Source organism: Myodes glareolus, chromosome 3 (assembly GCF_982192425.1).
Source record: "Myodes glareolus chromosome 3, mMyoGla1.1, whole genome shotgun sequence".
Lineage (NCBI taxonomy): Eukaryota > Metazoa > Chordata > Mammalia > Rodentia > Cricetidae > Myodes > Myodes glareolus.
The window spans coordinates 33,862,771-33,884,399 of NC_142028.1; the positions used below are offsets into that span (position 1 = coordinate 33,862,771).

Genomic DNA, 21,629 nt, shown 5'->3' on the forward strand with positions numbered 1-21,629 from the left:
ATCTCTGGTTCTCTTTCAGTGTTTCTGACTCTGTGATGCACTATCCCTTCATGTTCTCCTCCAATGTGCCCACCATTCCATTCATCTTGAAGAATGTTATGTGAAGGACTTAGATAGATTCCCTTGACTTGAACACCTGTCTTTTTGACTCTTCTATATGACCATTATTTCTCTTTAAAACTAAGATTCCAAATTATTTCTCAGAAATTTCACTTATCTCTGTAGTTTGGAATTCTTATACGGGGAACCAGTTGGTTGAGGTGTGTCACAGGTGAGGGTCATGTCATAATTGTGTCATAATCTCTCTTTGCTGTGTTGTATGCAACTGTTGGAGTGGATTTACTCATTCACAATATGCAGAAAGAATTTTTTGCATACTAAAACCACTGAATTTATACCAGATGATATAAAATAGGCTTTATTATTTATTCAGATTCAAGATATAATCAGGAGTAGGTTTTTTCCATATATGTAATGCACATCTAATTCCATATGGGTCTGCCAGGTCCTCTAGCACAAGGTAATGCAGAAATTGATTATTGATTGAAAATGTGCTAAAGGACTCAAAATTTCCTTTAAAAACATCATGTCAATAGCAAGGGTTTAAAAAAAAAGCTTTCTATTATATAGCAACAAGCTAAGGAGATTATAAGGAGATGTCTTACTTGTTCTTTATATAACCAAACACCGTTACATGCAGGGAGTAATTCAAAGGGTACTCAGAAAAAAATAAAATCTGACAAATGAATGTATCCCACTTTGCAGAATTTGGAAAAATAAAATATGTACACCACATTGACACCTATCAGGTTTTCAGTGGGCAACTGCTTTGAACTCAGAAAAGGCTGATTCACTAACCATACTTTTATTAGAAGTTATGGCCATCATGGGTATACCTGCACAGATAAAGACAGATAATGGTCCAACATATGTCTCTAAAACATAAAGCTGTTTTTTGCTTATAATAATATAAATCATATTACAGGTATATCAAACAATCTTACATGCCCATAGTATCCAGCAGACTTTTCCATGTAGCAAAAAATTTAAAAGACTGGTTAGCCTCTATTGGCAATTTGTCAATCATTTTCTTCTGTGTCTTGAAGAATGCCTGGCAGACTCTTTCATAAAACAGGAATCCTGATGGTCTGATTGTCTCACCTTCTTTTGACAACTCCAGAAGTTATTTTTCTGTGGGTCCTGCATGTCCAGTTTATATAGCATAATATTAAACAGTTCAGGCAAGAGCAGTTTCTTGCCCAAATGGCTAGCCTTGTCACATTGAAGACAAATTCCATAATGATTTTCTTTAATGCCCATCAGCCTCTCTGAAGTAATTGGTGTTGCCAGAAGCAGACATTTCTCACTGTCAAGAAAAGTCTAAGCTTTTAAAATATTTTAAATGCCATATTTTGTAAGTCTTTGAAAGATTTGAAGAATAACTATCCATCTGAAATATATATATGTACATGTAGAAAACCTAACGAACTTGATTACAAATCTGATTATTATAGATGACTACCTAGTAATCTATATTTTTAAATTATACATTACATTTTTAAATGAGTTACACAAACACAATACTTCAAGCAAGAGCAGAAATATACATATAACAAAATTGGTCTTAAATTTGCTCTAATAAACCAAGTTCCATAACAATGCAAAGTATTCATCTTTATAGCATATCCCCCTTTAAATGTAAGCAAACATTTATAAACAATCATTTAGGGAATTTGGGTGTTGTTTTTAGACTACTTTCTATTGATTGGGGGGGTTGCTGTTAATTAGGCCTTTCATATGGCATCCTATGTGGGAGGTCCATCTTAGCTAGCAGTCCTGAAGCTGTCATGGATGTTAGACCATCTGGGCCATTGCATTAGGGGGTATTCTTTAATCAATCCATATTAGCCGGTAAGAAATCCACAGCTTTCTATCCTCTGTGGAAACAAAACAGAACCTCTTTTTCCAAACAACGTATCCTTAGACCCAAATTGTGAAGTCAAGATACCTTTAAAATATATATGTTGGTTTAGCTCAGCAGACCCCAGAATCAAATGTGCTTTCTGCAGTCAAAATTTTTTTAAAAAAGAGCAATAATATACATAACCTAGACTCTCTGTGTGTATTTTATCTTTGAGAGGCTTATTTTTTTAACTCCTTTAATATATGACTATTTATACTCTGTCTCTTTAAAGACTTTGTTTTATTTTTTCTGTACTCTTTTTCTTCTTCTTCTCTTTCTCTCTCTCAAGCCTGCATACATTTACCCAACATGTGACTCATTGAGAGGTCTTTTTCACCTGAATCTGTCTTTAATGCATGTGTACCAGGAATACTTTTTTTTTTAAAGCTAAGTGGGCATGGCTAGAACCAATTATGCAGCACTGCCTGCTTGCTTTGCCCAGTCCAACATGGCAGAGGCATGTTTACTGCCTCTGAGAGTCATGCACACCACCCTAGCTCCAGAGTCACAGCAGGTCTATGTTACCATTAAGCAATTTGTAACATGTTGCTCATAGGGCCCATTTAAGTGCTCAGCCTCTTGAAAGAGCCAGATCTGTTTGTGCAACTAGCGTGAACCAGGAAGCCCCCCCCCCCAAAGAAGCCACAGCCTTCACTGTCAATGCTGAGTCAGGAAGACCTTTCTTAAAGGAGCCGCAATGTGCCTGCTCGTTGTCAGTAAATAGAACCCCTCCGAGGGAAAAAAAAAAATGTGACTACCAAGAAGCTGTGTTAAACTCTGTTTTATTTGTGTCTTGAATTTCTTTTTAAGCTCTCTCAGGTTTTATGTAGATGTAGTCAGCCCCACATTGGGCACCAATTTGTAGACGGAGACTGCTTGTTTGTTTCCGGCTACCCAGACCCAAAATAATCACACAAAAGTTATATTAATTACAACATTGCTTGGCCTATTAGCTCAGGCTTCTTATTAACTAACTCTTACATGTTCCTATTATTTTACATTTTACCACAAGACTTGTGGTTTACTGGTAAGGTTCCAGGGCATTTGTCACCATGAGCACCTACATAGTGTACTTTACTTTTCTATCTCTGCTTGAAATTTCCACCTTGCTCTAGTCTGCCCTGCCATAGGCCCAAAGCAGCTTCTTTATTAACCAATGGTAACAAAACATATTAACAGCATACAGAAGGAAATCCCATATCACCTGTCCCTCCAGCACCCCTGTCCCTCCAGCACCTCTGCCCCTCCAGCACCCCTGCTCATCCAGCATCCCTGTCCCTGCTACCCAACACATATGATCAAGTCTGACTTTTCTATGAGCAACTTGAATTTCCCCCTCAGGACTTAGATCTTCCAGTCCAGCAGATTAGAATTTTGTTGCTCATTTATTAATCAAAAAGTCAGTTAGGCAGGAAACACACAAAAACAATATTTGGGTATTTTATTTTATTTCATTAAAAAAAATAAACATGAACATCTCACTAATCTTTTGACACAAAGCCACAGCTCCCTGTCGGGTTGTGGGCCCTTGTGGAGGTCCCCCAAGTGTCTTTCTCACATGAGTGATATGTACAGCACGTCTCCACAAACCCTGCAGTTGGTTGATTTAGAAAAGACTTGGGATTCTGACTGTGATCTTCAAATGGACTTTCACCACTTTGTTTCCTCAGTTTTTTATAGCTTCTCAAAAGCAATGCAGTGGTGTTTGATTCTGGTCCACTTTCAGTGTCTCTTCACACTAGAATTGCGTTTCTTGTTTGCTTGTTTTTGTTTTCAGAAATATCAGGGGGGTTGGTACCCATACTTAATTAACTTTAGTAAATCTATTTAACTTTAATAACTGACAAAAATCCCAGCTGGAGGCTGATAGGGGGGAAATGGATGATGGCATTGGTGAACCTTTGCTTGTCTAAGGGAAGCTGGGACTGCAAAGCTATGGAGCAGCCGCTCTGCGTGTGCCAGTGATCACCCCCTGTGAGGAAACACTCAAGATGGTGGTCATAAAGAAGGAAGAAAAGATTTGTCATTGAAGAGATTTCCAGAGGCTTCAGTCCACAGTCACTCTTTCTCGAAGGTTTGGGGCCTATGATGATCTAGAATACTAGTACACTTGTGCACATGAGGGAACACAGAAAGACAGGGAGAGGGAGAGGGGAACGGAAGTGGAGAGAGGCAGAAAGAGAGACACAGACACACAGAGAGACAGAAAGAGGCACAGTGAGAATGAGTGAATGAATGAATGAATGAATGAATGAAAGAGAGAAGGGACCAGGAACAAGACAGTCCCCAAGGGAGGGCCGGCTCCTAAGTTTCAAGAATTTTATACCCCTTAGTTTCCAAATCATCCCAGTATCACACCAAGTTAGGATCCCATCAATGTGATAATCCACTGGTGGTCAGAGTCCTTATGATTCATCTAATCATTTCTCCAAATCTTATCTGTAAACATTGCTGTGTCGGAGGCCAACCCTTCCACACAAGAGCCCTACAGGGAACATTAGCCCAGCATGCCTTCTGTGTGTTTGTGGGGTGGGGGTGTGGGAAGGACATCCAGGCCAAGGAAGGGAGAGCTGACCAAGGGGCGACTGAGAAGTCTGCTGGTGTCCATGCTGGGTCTCTTCTTGGGCTGCCCTTCCCACTGGTTCATCTTCTTTAGTGCTCCAATACAGTGGTTCTCAGCCTTCCCAAGGCCACGACCCTTTAATACAGTTCCTCATGTTGTGGTGATTGCTACTTCATTATTATAATTTGCTACTGTTATGAATCATAATGTAAATACCTGTGTCTTCCAATGGTCTTAGGTGACCCCTGTGAAAGGGTCACTTGACCCCCAAAGGGGTCACAACCCTCAGATTGGGAACCACTGCTCTAATACCTCTTACCAGGATGACTTTTTAAGTACATAAGTTGTAACCAGAACCTTCCAGCATCACAGATATTACGATACCATATTGCAATTACTTTTCTACTTGTTACCCCCATTACTAAATTACCATTTCCTCCTAGTCAGGTTCTAAGTCTTACTTGCCACCACTTACCAAGAGCCCATCCTAGTGTCTGCTCCAGAGTAAACAGAGATGTGTAATGTTAGGAAAGACAGCTCTGCAATGGAGGGGTCCTACTCTGCTCCGAAAATATGAACAAGTGTTGGACCTAAACAAAGATCTCAAATCACGTCCTTGAACTGACAACTTTAAGTCCACTCGGCTTGCTCCAGCGCCCTGTGCCCTTCAACCTAGAAACACCCTGCTGCTTTCCACGATTGTTCCAAACATTTGCACTGGGGTTCAGTGAGTTTTCCTTTTGCTTTGAAACTGGCTGTGTGTCTTGCTGATGAGGCTACCAGATCCTCCCTTGAGTGCTATTGTGCTCCTCAATCCCTGGATGTCTGGGTTGAACCATTGCTCCTGGCTCCCCCAGATCTAGTATGGTTTGTTCTGGCTTCGTGACTGAAACTCCACTTGTGGCTGACCTGACTAGCAGGATCTGGGAGAGGCCGGCTGTGAACGTGCCAAAGAAATCTTCAACCGCAGATTCCTGGCAAATGTGTGCAAAGGTCCCCAAAGCCAGCCTGTGTCCTGTGACATCTTCCCAGAGTGAGGACCCTTCATTTTCCGGGGCCCCTCTTGAATCTTAAACAAAAAGCCCTAGGGGAACCAAATGTGAGTTTTAAAATTCCCTGTATCGTATCTACCAGAAAGTTAAAAAAAAAAATTGCTAAAAATATAAACACCCATTTCTTGTCCTGTAATCTGAGGGTCCTCATAGTAGACTTTCAGTTTCTTACCAAGCAGGGGTACTATAGGTAATTTGTATGAATTGTAAAAAATGTGGTCTATTATTTTATGCAAGATAGCTGCTTATAATGAAGATTAAGGCTAGAAACCCACATTTCTGTACAATTCAGGTGTCTAAATGAATGCAAACTATAACCTCAAACTTACCATGTTCCCAATTACTCAGTTCAATTACCCACCAGTTTGTGTGTGACCATCACATGCCATGTGATTCCAATATACATTGCTCTGGATTTCATAGGTTGATTACTCTGCTTAGGATGTTGGCCTTGGAGCAGTTTTAAAATAGCTGTCTTGTAATATGATCAGGTGTGAACATCTGGCAAATATTTTAAAGTTTCTAATTGTTAGTGGTTATGCAAATAAATTGTAGTTAATGAAGTCAAGCCAAGATTCCCATACACATTAGCATTCTGTGTATATTTCGAGGCAACCTACTGACGCTCAACTGGAGAAGTTTTGCCCTGAGCAATTGAGAAAGAACATACCTTGGGGAAGGAATCAAGCTTGAATAACTCTCCAAGAAAGGAAATGCAATCCAATCCTCCTGATTGCTGCTTGAAACATAATTCCAAACAAAACAGAATGCAACACACACACACACACACACACACACACACACACACACACACACACGGACGCACACACCAGCGACAATAGCTTCCACAGGCAAGAGCATGGACCATTAAGCGCAGTAGAGAATTCTGACTTTTAAAACAGATAGATGCTTGATTTTTCAGTTAGTATCCCTTGTGCTCTCAAGACTGAGCAGGGAGAACTAAAGCTTGCTTCAATGGCACCCACCACCAGTTCTCTGCTTTGAGACCCAGCAATGTCCAGTCAACTCCTTTCCCTGTAGCTCCCAGTGTTGAATTGTTACCACTCTAGGGGACATCTGTAGTGGTAGCAGGAGTTTATCTCTGTCCTGTGTCAGGCGACGTGGGCCTTGGCCATGCAGCAGAGGGTGCTGGGGGAAGGAACAACTTACTGGGTATGCATCCTGAGCCCTGAGGGATGGAGAGAGATAAAGAGAAAGGTAGTCGTTCTGGGCCTCACTCCCTGTTTCTTAAAATCATTAATTAAGCACACTTCAGACTATAAGGATTGATTTTCATTTTTTAAAAGTTACTTATAGGACCACATATGGCTCTAAGAGATTATACAAAGAAATCTCCATTCTCACACATTGGTAGCAGCCTGCAGAGAACAGTGCACTGTCACAATCCGAAGACTGACATCCATGCATCCCTGGCCCTATTTAGGCTTTCCTAATTTTGTACATGTGTACATGTGCAAGCATATCATTACAAATCTGCCATGTGTCACTCTTAAGCATGACCACCATGGCCACAAGAGTTCCTGTGTTAACACCTGAAATTGTGTATTTCTCCAAGGTGTGTGCAGGTGAGCTCTAAGAGGCATTGAGCATGACTGTGGCCTGGTAAACTGCTGTGGGAGCTGCTTCCGCTCCTTCAGCCAATAGACTTTAAGATACCAGCCCACTTGGGTGTGGTCTCATTTGTTTTAAAAAGCAGCGGTAGCCTTGTGCTGGCTCTCTTGCTTCCAACTCCACTTCCGGCTACTGGACTCCTTTTTTGATCACGCAGAGGACTGTTATCTAGGACAGTGATCTGTAAGTTTTTTCCTTTAAATAAATAATCATTCTATTAATCATAATTCCAAACTGGTATGAGATTGTTTGTGACTTACACCTTCAGTAAGCAGTGACCACAGATGAACAGGCTGACAGTCTGTGCTCCATCAGCCCAAGGCTGATTGCCTCTCCCAGGTGAGGGTGGTGAGAGATGGACGGGCCTTCCATGTCTGCTTAGAGAGTACAGTTCTTTATGTTTGACATGAGTGCTTTTGTGAAAGGAATCCCAGGACACTGCCTCACTTCTACCATGTAAGGGCAGTCAGAAACCAATGAAAACAGGAAGGGGGCCTTTGACAAACACCAACTTTGCTGATGCCTTCGTCTTGGGCTCCCAGTCAAAGAAACTTATGGTGTTAGTTACTGGTGAACCTCCTAGACTATAGTATTTTTATTTTTTTAGAGTAGCCTGAGCAGACTAGCCTATCACAAAACATAGCCTGTCTCCTAGACAGAATATTTGGAGTGGGGGAGGGGGTCAATAGTTACCCTGCCTCTTGATACCTTACAAACAGGGCACAGGCAAGTGACAGATTGGCTTTGGTTGTGGCTCACACCCTTCATCAGAGTCTTTAATATATCACCATTTGTACTTTGATTATGAAAACATCACCTGTCTTCCTTTAGTGTCTCCAGATTCTAAAATTGGAGTGAGGCCACATAGTGTGTCAGAGCAAGGACCTTGAAAGCCGCCTGGTCATGTAGGGCAAGTGGGGGCTCACTGTGACAGCCATGCTGGCTCATCCTGAAGGCGCAGCATAGGGCCTCCCATAGACCCCTTAACTGCTCTCATTTTCTTTCTACATCCTGAAGAAGAAGGAGGAGGAGGAGGAGGAGAAACAGAAGAAGAGAAGAAGGAGGCAGAGAAGAAGAAGAAGAAGAAGAAGAAGAAGAAGAAGAAGAAGAAGAAGAAGAAGAAGAAGAAGAAGAAGAAGAAGAAGAAGAAGAAGAAGGAGAAGAAGAAGAAGAAGAAGCATGGCCACTCTCTGTCACTAGCTAGCAGCAGGTTTTCCCATAAGCTGAGCCAGGGTCTTCAAAACATTCCAGGCAACTGACAAAAGTGTTTGGGTCATTGCCCAAAATGCTGAAAGCAGCTGGTACCCACACCAAATCCAAGTTCTATACACCCCCATGTGAACTCCAGCTCTTATCTCTTTCTATAGGTAATGCGGAGCATCCCTTTTCTCTTACTGTTTATACACTATGAGGATAAAAGCACAGCAGTGTTTGGGTTCGCCTAACAAATTCTTGAGACCAATCACCTTTGTGTATAGCACTTCTATCCTCGGATTCCAATGAGTCCCATTTGTAGAAAGTCCACCACCACCACTTTGGCGCTAACTCTAGGCTGCAGATCTGGATTTGAGAGAAGTACCTCTCTCTGTAGATTGACTTTGGTATCTTAGACTCCTTACCCTCAGAGGATAGGCACAGGAGTCATAGACCATGTGTGATCAATCATGCGATCAGCATGGCTTCACGTGGATACATTTTCAAGTTGACCCAAAGCTTCTTCTAGAATTAATGAGGCTGGGGAGTCCTTCGAGGCATTGGAGAAGGGGGTAGATGGAACAGGTGACCTCTGGGCTTGACAGCGTGAATTTGGGGAACAACTCTTAGAACCAACAGCCTTTGAGGCTTGGCCACTCGGATCATGAACACATTGTGATTCCTGCAGTCACTTCCTTAGCACACCACAGGTTTGGTTCTCTGAACAGGAAGTACCCCATCATATTTTCTGACCTCATAGATCTTGATAGGGTGTTAAACATTTGGTTTTCATTATTGCCTTATAAGGTATGACACCTTTAAATTCTAGAAAACTGTAAAAGATGGCATGGTTATCCACAGCCCAGGTCCAGAATGCCAAGATCTGTGAATTCATACCAAAATCCAAGAGATTCATTGTCTAACTGGGTGACGCTTTGCCAGGTCCCCAACACTGTTGTCTTTCCCTGTCCTTATCTCTATCAGTGTATACAGAGAAGCTGTTGCCTCCAAGATGAGCCCCATGGATTGTTGTTGTCCCACATGCTCTATAGCCCAGCATACCCTTACCTAATAATCCTGAGCCCAGGTTTCCCTGAAGACAGCCCCAACCCTTCCCCAGGAGGGCCCTGCCAGTCATATCCCCTGCCGACCTGTCATCTTGAATCTGCCTCTATCTCTGATGTAACTTCTTGTCCCTTCATCAAAGCTTAGCTCTCCTGGGGATGCAGCAGGGGCCAGGCTGTGTTCTAGGCTGTGGCTATTCATTCTTTCAATCTTCAAAGCCTCCAAGTGACGTTGATGCTTCCCTTGTCCACATTGCCTGCATGGGGAAAGCAAAAGAAGCAAATGATGAAATGATGCAGTTCATTGAATGTAGAGGTTGGGAGGTTAGCTGATCTAAATCACATTGACTAACTGAGCAACTTGCTTCAACATTTCCCTTTAAATGCTGTCTCAGTTAATCCTTTCACTCTTTGTCTCACTGAAACATGTCAGCCTGTGAATCACAGTTCTGAGAAAACAAATGAGCCAAAGGATGTTTTTATTTATTTCCCAGTTCTATGTCTTTATTGTATCCAGCAATACATGGAATTCAGGGCAGGAGCCCCAGGGAACAGACAATGATCACACCCTGCATATGTCTGTCACAGAAGCATGAAGATTGCTGTGGGACAATGGTCTTGTACCCTGTAGAGATTTGTCACTCCTATTGGTTTAATAAAATACTGATTGGCCAGTAGCCAGGCAGGAAGTATAGGCAGGGTGACCAGAATAGGAGAATTCTGGGAAGAGGAATAGCTCAGTCTATAGTCGTCACCCAGATGCAGAAAGATGAGAATGCCTCACTGATAAAAGGTACCAAGCCATGTAGCTAATAAAGACAAGAATTATGGGTTAATTTAAGATGTAAGAGTTAGTAAGAAGCCTGAGCTAACAGGTCAACCATTTTATATTAATGTAGGCCTCTGTGTGTTTCTTTGGGACTGAACAGCTGTGGGACAGAAACCTCTGTCAACTATAGATGCACAGAAACCTCCAGGTTCTTGCTGGAAGTTTCCCATTTGCTTCAAAGCCTGGGCCAGTACTCACTTGGCAGCCCTGAGCCATGAGAACCTGGGATTGCTTGGACTCTGCTCTCTGTGAGGCACTCTCAGTAGTACTCAAAGGAGGAGGCACCACATTGCTAGCACAGACTCAGACAGGGCATATTTACTAGCAGGAGGTGTGTTAAAGGGCTTGCCATGGCCACAAAGTCCAAGCTCAGGATAGACTTAAGGGAGCACAAACACTCTACAGGCCAGCTTAGGAGGTAGCTGGAGGAATGTGAAGAGCCAGGAGAGGCAGAAGGAAGGTTTGGGTTGTTCAAGGTTCAAGGTTACTGTAAAGTGACAGGAAAATTTTCTTAGAGAGACTGATGCTGGCCTCAGAAAGTGCGGCTGGAGAAAGAGTGGGAACAGTCGTAGTTAAAAGATGGAACTCGGCCTCCTCCACAGCTTATGTCTATTGGTTGGCCTCCTCTTCCCATGGTGCCTGGGCATTGATTCTCACCCTATTTCAGTGATATGCAGTGATGGAAAGAATATCTGGGTGACTGTGTCTTGGAACCTCCCTTCTCTCTTGTAAAAGTGTATATGTCTCCCAGCATCTCGCCACTAGCATGGAAATTAGGTGAGTAGCCAGCAGGAAAGAGACTTGTGAGCTGGAAAATCTAGTTTCTAACAGGTTCCTGTAGCTGCTTTCTAGACACATAGTCCCAGTTGGACAGGAGTGTGTCCCTGGTGCTTTCTGCACACCTGCCAAGGTGGGAAGAACAGGATCCAGGCAGGTCCCAATCAGTTGAGGGAAGCGATTGAGCTTGGGTTAGATTAGATCCAGGCACATCTCATGTTTAGTGCTAATGATTTACAGAGGCTAGAGCTGACAAGGGAGCTGGACTATGTCACTATGTGCATTCTGGCCACTGACAGCTCAGGATGAACTGACCTGAAATCATAATAGTCGTGGCCCTAGCTTTGTTTTGTCTGGAGTGGCATATCACATGGATTTGCTGCTGCTCAGAAAGACAGCTTCTCCCTGCTCTGTACATGGTGGAGAGGGAGCCCGAAGAGTCCTTTGTTTCCAGCTTCTCATAGGGCTGGCAGAGGTTTCCACTGGGCAGTAAGAAGGAAAGTTCTGACGCCAAGTCTTGTTCATTCATTCTTCTGGGCGCAGGGTACAGCCCAGGCATCCAGCCCCTTTGGGCCCTTGGAATTCTCAACACTATCTGGAAACTTCCAGTGGGTGTGGCGCTGACAAAGGAGGGAGGATGCAGAGATGTTATGATTTTCCCGTGCTGAATTCACAGCTTGGAGTGGTGGTGGTGGTGGGGACGACAAAAACAACCTAGCATAGTGAGTTTCCCTTCCTATTGTGAAATGGCTTAAATTAAGCCATGGCACTCAAACCAAGGCTAGGAGGGCTCAGCCTTGTTCTTCTTACTCATCATGCCAGCTTCAGTTCACATTCCATGTACCATGGCACAAACAGGGGCAGTCAGGAAGAGAAAAGCAAGGAGACCACAGAAGGCTAGCCAGATGGTAAGCTCTGCTCTCAGTGTGGAGTTAAGGACAAATCAGAAGCAGGGAAGACGCTGGAAAGACTTTGGAAAGAACCAGGAAGCAGCAGGGCTCCAGGGAATGGGCTGGTTCCTTGGCAATATGGCTTGTCACCTCCCACAGAAGAGGGACAGGAGCCAGTGGTGACCACAGCATAACTGAGAATGTGACAAAGGCCCAGATGAGAACTCTGTCTTTGAGCCCAGGAAGACAGCGCTGTTGTTGAAATTTTTCTTCCCATGTTGCAATGCAGCATTTTCCCACTGTCAACAATTGCTTCCCTGAAGCATTAGACGGTGCATGTGTTAGTACTACATAGACTTCATAGCCTCCGACTATAGCATCTCCCATTAGCAAGCACATATCGCTGCACGGGAGTTCATGGGCTAGGGACCTGGAAGCAGTCAGGCTGAGCGACTGTGGTCAGAGCTGTGTGGGGATGCAGGGAGGATGGGTACTGAAGAGGTGTCATCTGAAGACTTAGCAGGACTTACAGAACTTGTTTTCTGGAAGCTTCACATATGGCTTTTTGATTAGAGGTACTCTCCAGAAGGCTGCTTGGATGTCATCAGTGTATGGCATCTATTTTTCTCTAGAGTTGGAGATTTTGGTGACTTCCTGTGGCAAAAGGAATTCCAAGATAATTCCCTATACTCAAGGAGAGGTTATTTTGGTAGGCAACCCTTTAACATGAGCTAGAGGAATTTGAAGGTAGAAACACTAGTTCAGTAAACGAAGTCGATGTTGTGGTTGGGGCTCAGTTCTCAAGGTTCCAAGGACAGGTTCTGAGAGCTGAGAGGTCTTGCAGCTGTCAGCCTATAACTCTAGGACCCGAATTCTACCAATAATTCAAGCTAGAGACTGAGGAGGTCCCAGTTCAAGCCAGCACCTGACTTTCAGTCTTGTGAGTCTCTTGGTAGAAGACTTGGTCATACGGTGCCTGGATCTCTGGCTCACAAAACTGTGAGATAACCCCTTAGTGTTGTTTGTGGTAAGATAACTGTGAGATAACCCCTTAGTGTTGTTCATGGTAAGATAACTGTGAGATAACCCCTTAACACTGATTGTGGTAAGTGAATGACAAGTCTTTATGTGGCAGTTGATCACTGTCTAGGTTGTATCCATTATTTCTTCCTTCCTTTATCTGGCCAAAGTGTGTTACTATGACGTCCATCCATGTAGTACTATTAATAAAAACCCAGAGACAGATATTGGGGTCCAACTTGAAGAACAGAAAAGCAAAGCAGCCAGCCACTAGAGAACTCTTACCTCTAAGGAGTCCTCAGACTGAAAGAGAGTGAGTTCCTGTCTCATCCCGCCTTATATTCCTCTCTAGTGCTGGGATTAAAGACATATGACTCCCTAGTACTAGGATTAAAGGTATGAGTCACCACTGCCTAGCCTCTAGTGGCTTAGTTTTACCTTCTGGTCTTCAGACAATCTTTGTTTATTAAAATAAAAATGAAATATCACTCCATGTTCATCTGAAATTTGAAGGGAGTGTTCCAAAATTTGTGGACTTATTTTGATCCAGTAGAGTCCAGTAATGAATGTCCTAGGGCTGTGCAGATGCATCCGAGGCAGACGAGGCCAGGAGCTGCTGCTTTTACCATCCAGGACCAATTCACAAGAACCAACAAGGGAGGCTTAGGTAAGGCACGAGAGAGTTTCCTTTTAGGAAGTGACAATCCCAGCTGCAGTGTGGTAGGTTGCTGCTTTCTACCTCCTTTTGATGTCCTCTAGTGAGTCATCTACAGGGTAACTGTAGAAATAGAGGGACGATGGAGCAATTCCTCTCTTTAATTGGAGAGTTACAATGTGTTAATCAGGCCCAGTCTGAACCTTGGGAAGTGCTAAATTTGGGGATGGTTAGTATCTTCCAGAAGGGGTCAGTTTCGGAGACTTGGGTGGAGTTTAGATGACAGACCACAGGCAAAAGCTTTAGGAATGTTTTTAAGAAGACAACGTTCACTGTCCCCAAACCTATAGGCCATTTCTGTGCTCTAAAATGACTTGTGGATTTTGGCAAACCTCTCTCCAATGCTTACCTTCTTGTTAACCCTTAAGGCAACTGGTAGCTCTTAGGATTTCTGTAGACCATTAGAGGTCAGCCTGCCCAGGCACAAGTGATGCCTGGGAGTTCTTTTAATTCTCACAAAATTTCAAATTATATAGCTATGTGGATTAATCAATAGACATAGCCTCTCCTCTCATACTCTTGTCTAGCTCCTTGGGGCTAAATCTGAGCTCAAATGATCCCTATGGTCTGGGTGGGGGACAGTAGCCCAAAGAAACCTCTGTTTTGAGCAGAGGAAGCCCATATGCCTGAGGCTTTATCTTCCCAAGCAACAGAGAAGACAGGAACATGCAAACTGGGTAATTTAAGAATATGTCAGCAATTTGACAAAAAAAGGCAGGAGTCAAAAGCCATGTGAGTTCATAAATAAGCCACAGATCCTGTCTGGATTCAATCAAAATACCCAAAGGCTTTTGCCTATTGACACCAGGCTTGGATTGTTTCAGTTGATTCTGGTGGCCCGCAGGGAGCCTGGTGGATGGAAGAGCAAGTGTGTGTAGACTGATGTAGGGCTGGATGAGGACCCCGAACAAAGGCTCCCAGAGGGCCTCACAGGTGGAGGTGCGAGGCAGAAGGAAGCAGACCACCTCTTGGGTCTGTGTCATGTCTCTAGTCTATTAACACGTTATTGTGATGGTAACCATGGCAATGGAACAGAGCCCAAGCCGGAAAGGTTTGCAGGTAAGGCTGTGTGATTAGACCTGGCCCTTGACCTAAGCCTAAAGTGTGGGGAGCAAATGAATTCCTGAATGAACGTGTATTGTTGCATCAGCATGGCCATGTCTAGGACCGCAGTGCCTACAGACAACCGAATCATGAGGGCTCAGAGCTAAGCAATGAACGAATCCTTAGATGAATTCCTAATATGATGACATGATTGAGAGCTACCGAAAGGTAGGCAGAGGAAGTGTGTCATTGGGGTGAACGTTGGAGCTAGAGCTACAGTGGACTCTTCCTGTATCCCCGTATCTCTGCTTGCTGTTTATCCTGCAGAGAGATTCTCCCAGGCCACACTCTACTGCTGACCTGACGTTTTAATCAATCACCTGAGACCAAGCAGTCACAGACAGAGCCTTCTGAAACCATGAGATGAAATAAACCTTTCTTCTTTCATGTTCTAGCAGATATTTTGGTCACAGTGATGCAAAAATTACAGACATGCACCGGGGCTTTAGCTCGTGGGGTTGCCTGTCTGCCCTACTACTTAGCTTATTAGAGAACTGGGAAGCAGGGAGAAGAAATCACATTGTTGAACACTCTCGTTAGCACCTAGTTTCTTAGCCTCGGCGTAGAGGATGGCTCCTGATTTTCATCCCTTAGTAGAAAGGGTCGATTGAATCCCTGGAACTTCAAACCTGAATTAGGCTCAGAATGGAGAGCTGAGACCTGTTGGAGCAGAAGGTGTCAGAACTCCTGGCCTCCCTACCTGGAGGTGTCATGCCAAAAAACAGGGAATTATGTACCTCCAAACTTCCTAAGATGTAGTTCTTCCTATTGCTTTTGCGGATCAGAATTCCTAGAAATCACAGTTCTGTCTAAGTCATGTCCACTGCACTATCATATGGCAACACTTTTATGCCTACAATGTACACACACACACACACACACACACACACACACACACACACACAAATAGGCCTGTGATCATTCTTGCTGAGGACCCACTGAGGCCAGATCTGGCACAGGGATCTGGAATTGGCCCAGCACGGACACACAGATCAGAGCCACAAAGGATGACAGAGTCCAGGTAACTCTCCGTCTGGCACATAGACACACCTCTCATTTGACCACTGCTGGGCTTTCTATTTTAGGGACCTAGTGTGGCTTGTGTTTCCGACACCACAGCATTGACAGCACAGAAGCTGCGTCGGGGTATTCTGTAATTCCCCAATGATACATCTGTGTCTGATCCCAGAGCCTGTAAATAGCACCATAGGACCAAATACATAGGAAAGACCTTGAAGGGAGGTCGTTCCTGGGGACCAGGTGGTGCAATGCCATCAAATCTCTCCTTAGACCTACACAGCCCTGTGAAATTCCAGCCACACATTGGAGTGATGCGGTCGCTGCCCGGGAATGCTAGGACAGTCACCAGAGCTGAAAGGGAAGAAAGAAGCAGCCTGCAGAGCCACAACGTGGCCTGACTCTGGTGACTTCTTGCTGTCATTCTTCTGGCCTCCAGGACTGCGAGGGGACAAGCAACTTCTGTCAATAGCCGCTGAGTTCGTGGCCATTTCTTACAGCCACCTCGGGAGACAGTTGCAGCGGGCAGAGCTTTCATTTCCAGCATAGCTTAACCTGGGCTCGTAAGGGGACCACACTGGCGTAATCCTGTATGCCTGCACAACCCTGAGAAAAGAAATGAAATCGCAGAGTGGGCCCTCGATCTGGCTCCAAACAAGTGGCCCCAGACCAGTGTCTCAACAACTGCCCACACAGACAGCGCCATGTATGCATGGAGGTACCACACGGGACCCTGTTAGCGATCAAGACACCCAGGTTTGAGTCGTACTGGGAGTCTGAGGGAACACGATCCTTCTGAGCATCCTTTCATACAACTCTCTTTTAAAATGAACTCTGTTCAGGGACAATGTTTCCCCTCCAGGCAGGAAATGGCCGCTCACGCCTTGCCTTGTGCCGCCTACCTCGTATCTCATGGCAGAAAGCCTGAGGGGAAAGTGAAGGCTGTTTAAATTCTGGGCTGATTAGTGTTAGCCAAGACTGTGCTGACAGACAGAGACTGACTAAAGCGATGTGAGTGACGGCCTTTGTGCAAGAGGCGAGTACATCTCATGAAAAGTGGAGCGAGTGTATTTCTCTCAGAGAAATGCTGACTTCCTCAATGTGACATGGAACTTAAACAATGTATATGAGGAGCCAGCGCCTCAGACCACACATGTGAACAGCTACTCAGGGGGTATCAGATGGTAGCCTAACTGAGAATGGCAGGAAGTCACAAGAGGGAAAATGGCCAGGACATGAACTTGAGACAATTTTTACTGCTCAGGTGCATATGCCCCCCTCCCCCGAGCTAGAAGGGGGACTGGAGATCAAAGACAGCATCACGAGGTGTAAAGGTTGGCTCCTGTGTCCTGAGACCCTGAGCTGGGCGATGGGGGGGGGAAGGGGGTGCTATTGACACCAACATATTGACACCTTACTGGCTGGGCAGACACCTAGAGCTTGTAGGTTTGAGTGGGGAAGTAGCTGGTGTAGCTCCTGGCCGAGGGCATTTCCTATAGTGGTCTTGGACACATGCCTGCTCCATACTGCACTCTCCCAGCCCCAGCAACCTCCAAGCCTCCTCTAGCCTTGGATCCTGACTTTTTCCAGCACCCACTAGGAGCCTGCAGCGTGATGCTCAGATCTGCTCCTCTGGGTTTCTAACAACCATGGACCCAAGGGTCTGATGACTGCCTCTCTGTGTCAAAGCTTTCTGGGTTTCCTACCCTGGTGTCATAGCTCCCTGGGGTTTGCCATAAGTCACTTCCTTGTTGATTGTATCTCGACGAGCTTCTTCACACAACTGGGACTTAGGGTCACCTCTCAGTATCTAGGGGGGATTGACTTCAGTATTCATTTTCCACAAATGCCCAAACCTCAGGAAGCTCAAGGGTCGGTCTAAAATGACACAGTGTTATACGGAACCTGCGTGTGTGCTTGTGTATACACCCAGCCACTCCTAGAGAACTCGTAGCCTAGGACAATGTGAGTGCCGCACAGACTCGAGCTATACCCTATTTTTTGGGAAATAACGAATGACATAAACCCCTAAGTTCATGCACATGTATTTTGGGTATTTTTTTTTTGGCATGTTGGATCTGCAGGTGCAGAATTCGGAATCCAGTAGTCCTGCAAAGTAATTCTGTAGACTCCTTGGCCATCTCTCCTAGAAGGACGGCAAGGACCAAGACTGGAGGTGGCCGTGTCCAGGGGACCTGCTCGCACCATTTGTAAAGTAAGTAGTTTCCATCTTGCCTCCTGGTTTCTATCTTTTCTAATCTTTGTGATGGTTATAAAAATAGCCAAAGCATTGTAAGCGTACCTGTGAACTGTTTGCCCCAGGGGCTTGCCTTCCTTCCTCAGCACCCCCCCACCAGGTTTTACCCTCTCCTTTTCAGGCATACTTATTTCAGCAGGGAAGGGATGTGAAAGGCGAGCCAAAAACCTCTGGACGGGGTCACAGTCGCTGCACAAACAGCTGAGCAGAACCGAGTGGAAATAACCTTGATGGATCATGTTCTAGCAGCTGAGTCGTTCGGATATACCGGGGGTGTGAAGCTCCCCCACAATCCTCTATGCCTTTTCCTAACTTCCAGAACCCCCAGCAGCATTCACAGCATGTTCTTTCACAATGCATTACTATGAAAATAGCCTGCTTTCTGCAGATAATGTCTACTATGTGTGTTATGCTGAAACTGAATTTTTCCACTTACGATCCAACTGGTGTCTTCCCATTGCGGCCCATAGAAATCAATCATGCTAGTCTCTTATGACAGTTTAATACTCTAGAGAGTGTCCCATATTACTCCAGCACTCATTTGTACCTCAGCTTATAATTTATTGAGTATGTACTCTATCCATGAAAAGTCCAGGATCTGGGAATAAGTCTATAATGTGTCCTATCTTTAGACAGTCCCATCTTACAAGGATTTTGATTAGGATTTTGGAGTTTACAATGGTGCAGAAGGTACTATATTTGCTTGTAGATTAACTTACAGTATATTATATCATACATTATAAGGCAATGTATAATCTGATTTTGCTCAGGTATAGGCTAATGTAGGTGTTCTAAGAACATTTTAAGGGGTGCTGGGCTATGTCTTAAGTGCGCGCGTGTGTGTATGTGTGTGTGTGTGTGTGTGTGTGTGTGTGTGTGTGTGTGATATTTTCAATTTGCAGTAGATTTATCAGTAAGTCAAGGAGCTTTTTCACACTCTTTTTACCTAAGGGCACGCTTTTTTAACAACAAATTTATTAACAGTGAAATCTTGGCTAGAGTGGAAGTTCTGTATCTTAGGAGATTTTGTACCATTTTCCCCATAAACTTCTCCCCAGTTTATAGGCCTGACAATGGTAAGATAATTTCAGCCTGGCATTTTCAGAAACTCGGAGAGCCAATGCCAACCTGCAGGAACTTGCATGGTATAGGCAAGGCCTCAGGATCACGTGGCGGACCCACGTGGTGGACCCACGTGGTGGAGATCTTCCTCAGGGATCTATAGCACACAGGATTAGATGGTGATAGAGTGATGGGTATAAGTAAGGAGAGATTCGAACCAGAAACCATCAGCTTTCTACCATGACAGAAAAAAATGTACCCTGAACCGAGCTAACGAGAGCAGGCTGAATTGCTTGCCTTGGCATTCATCGCTTCCCCTTTATGACGAATCCTTCTGGAAGGCAACCCTCACTGTGTCCACACAGGAGGCTGGCATCTCACCCAGGAAGGGGGTCGGGGGACTCCTTGATAGTGAGTCCGCCCATGAGAGTCCTTGATATTTTTGTAACTTTTTTAAATTTCATTTTCACACTTGCTCAAGAGGTTTTGTCCTTTTTCATGTGTCTTTTATTAAAATGATTTCTGGAAAACATGCTGAGCTGCGGCTTTTTGGAAGCAACGGGTGGAATGCTGCCTGCCTCATAAAACTCAACAAAAAGCATGCTGACGGACAAAATGGTCCACTGCCGGGAGCCAGGCCTGTGCTCTCGGGAGCGGTTCCTTCTGAGCAGGGGTAGCATTGCCGTGCCTAGATAATAAGGTAGGGATGAAGCAACAGGCAAACATGCCTTTTCTCAACTGGATGGAGAACTGATGCCCTCGAAATTGTTCTAAGTCTGTCAAGAACCTGTCAAGAACCTACCAGGAAAACAATCTTTCAGGCTTTGTTTTGTACACCCACCTGATACTGGCCAACACGAACCTCTCTGTGTTGTGCATGAATGCCTGTGGGTAGAGAGACGTTCATGTGTTCTAGAATCCCCAGGCTGGGAACATGAAATCCCCCAGCCCCACCTGTCCTGTGCAGCTGCCTGGCTGGGGATATGTGGTCCTTCAGATAGTTCTCTGACCCTATGTCAAAAGCCTAAAACATATCACCTCTTCTCAGAGTGTGCAGTTTGTCTGCGTCCCCCGAGATAATCATGCGGCACCCACGTGAATGAGGAGCTAGGGGGATTATCAAAACTGAAAATCTAGAGAGTAAGCAAAGCTAGGTGGGAGGAGGAAAGCAGGAAGGAAGAAAGGAAGCAATTAGCAGAGTTGTGCACTGCCAACTGGGGAAAGGCAAGACATGGCTTCACTGGGGTTACCAATTAGAAGCTCACATGCTGCCAAGGGTGAGCTCAGCGGAATGGTCAAGGCAGGAGCCAGAGTCCTCAGAGTTGAAGCTTGTTGCTCCATGGTTCCATGGCCCGCTCCACTTCCTCTCAATACAGAGACCTCCCCAAAATGATACGGGGCTCCCACAGAACAGGAGTAAGGGGGATACACTATAGTGCATCACGGAGCAGAGAGCTGTAGAGACCCCAAGTCCACCCGCTTCAGCTGACAGAATGGAGCAAAGCATCACTGTTATCATGCTACAGAGCCTTTGTTTGTGCAAAGGTGCAAAGGCCTGAGTTAAGAGATGAGGCTGAAGCTCAGGTCTTCACACACTGCCCAACTGTGCCACTGTTGAGCTCCCTCTTCACTAGAGCAAGGGATCCCCGGCGCTCTGTGACTATCTCTCTCCTTTCTTCCTCTGCTGACCTCTGGAGTTTTTGCCTTAGCGAGGTGTTTAATGATCCCACCTTCCCAGATCAGTTTTCACACTCTAACCATCACTTTTCAAACTCAACCCAGCAGACATAGTAAGTTGTCAGAACACAGAACATTGTCCAAGGATGTAGCCCAACTTCTGGGACATGGTGCCAGGGCCTGTGCAGTGAACATCCAGACCACACATGGAAACCCAAGGCCTCTACAAAACAGGCTAGAAGGTGAGAAAGTTTGAGCACATTGTCTGAACATCTTGGAGGGGAAACAACAGATGATCTCAATTTAAGATAGTTCAAGTTTTGATTTTTCTTCAATTTTAGGATGGTAAGAAAACAAAGACAAAAGCCACATCAGTTGAATACGAGGTCAACAGCCTTCCTCACGAATATTTGCAGCAATATGGAAGCAATAGAAAAAAATGAAATTTCTAAAATTCTAAATGATTTTCCTCAACTTTGTCAAAAAGCAACATGAGTGACTTTTGCAACTTGGTAATACATTCAGTGCTTTACATACATTAATTTTGTTGATCTTTTATTCCAACCCTGTATGGGCAGTTCTATTGTTCTAGTCTGTTTGGGGCCTGAGTGGAGCATACTGCATCTGGGCCGCATCCAGGCGCTTGCTCAAGCTCTCATTAATAGAGGATGCTGAGATAAACAGAACAAAGTAGACATGGATACAGAGCAGGGAGGCCAGGGAAATGGAGGGTGGGACAAGGTGTTCAAGACTGCAAAGACACAAATTGATAGAAAGATCAGATTCTAAAGAAGGATTGTATCATAGGCAGAA

General features: G+C 44.7%; 1 long non-coding RNA gene across 1 annotated transcript in view; it reads left to right on the forward strand.

Annotated features, from left to right (window-relative positions):
• The window catches only part of LOC146895265 (uncharacterized), a 31,420-nt gene extending 13,384 nt beyond the window's left edge, over positions 1–18,036 (forward strand). Inside the window, exon 3 of the long non-coding RNA XR_015000766.2 lies at positions 17,905–18,036. This is a non-coding gene — a long non-coding RNA (uncharacterized LOC146895265). The remainder of the gene's footprint in view (positions 1–17,904) is intronic.
• Positions 18,037–21,629: the final 3,593 nt, after the last annotated feature.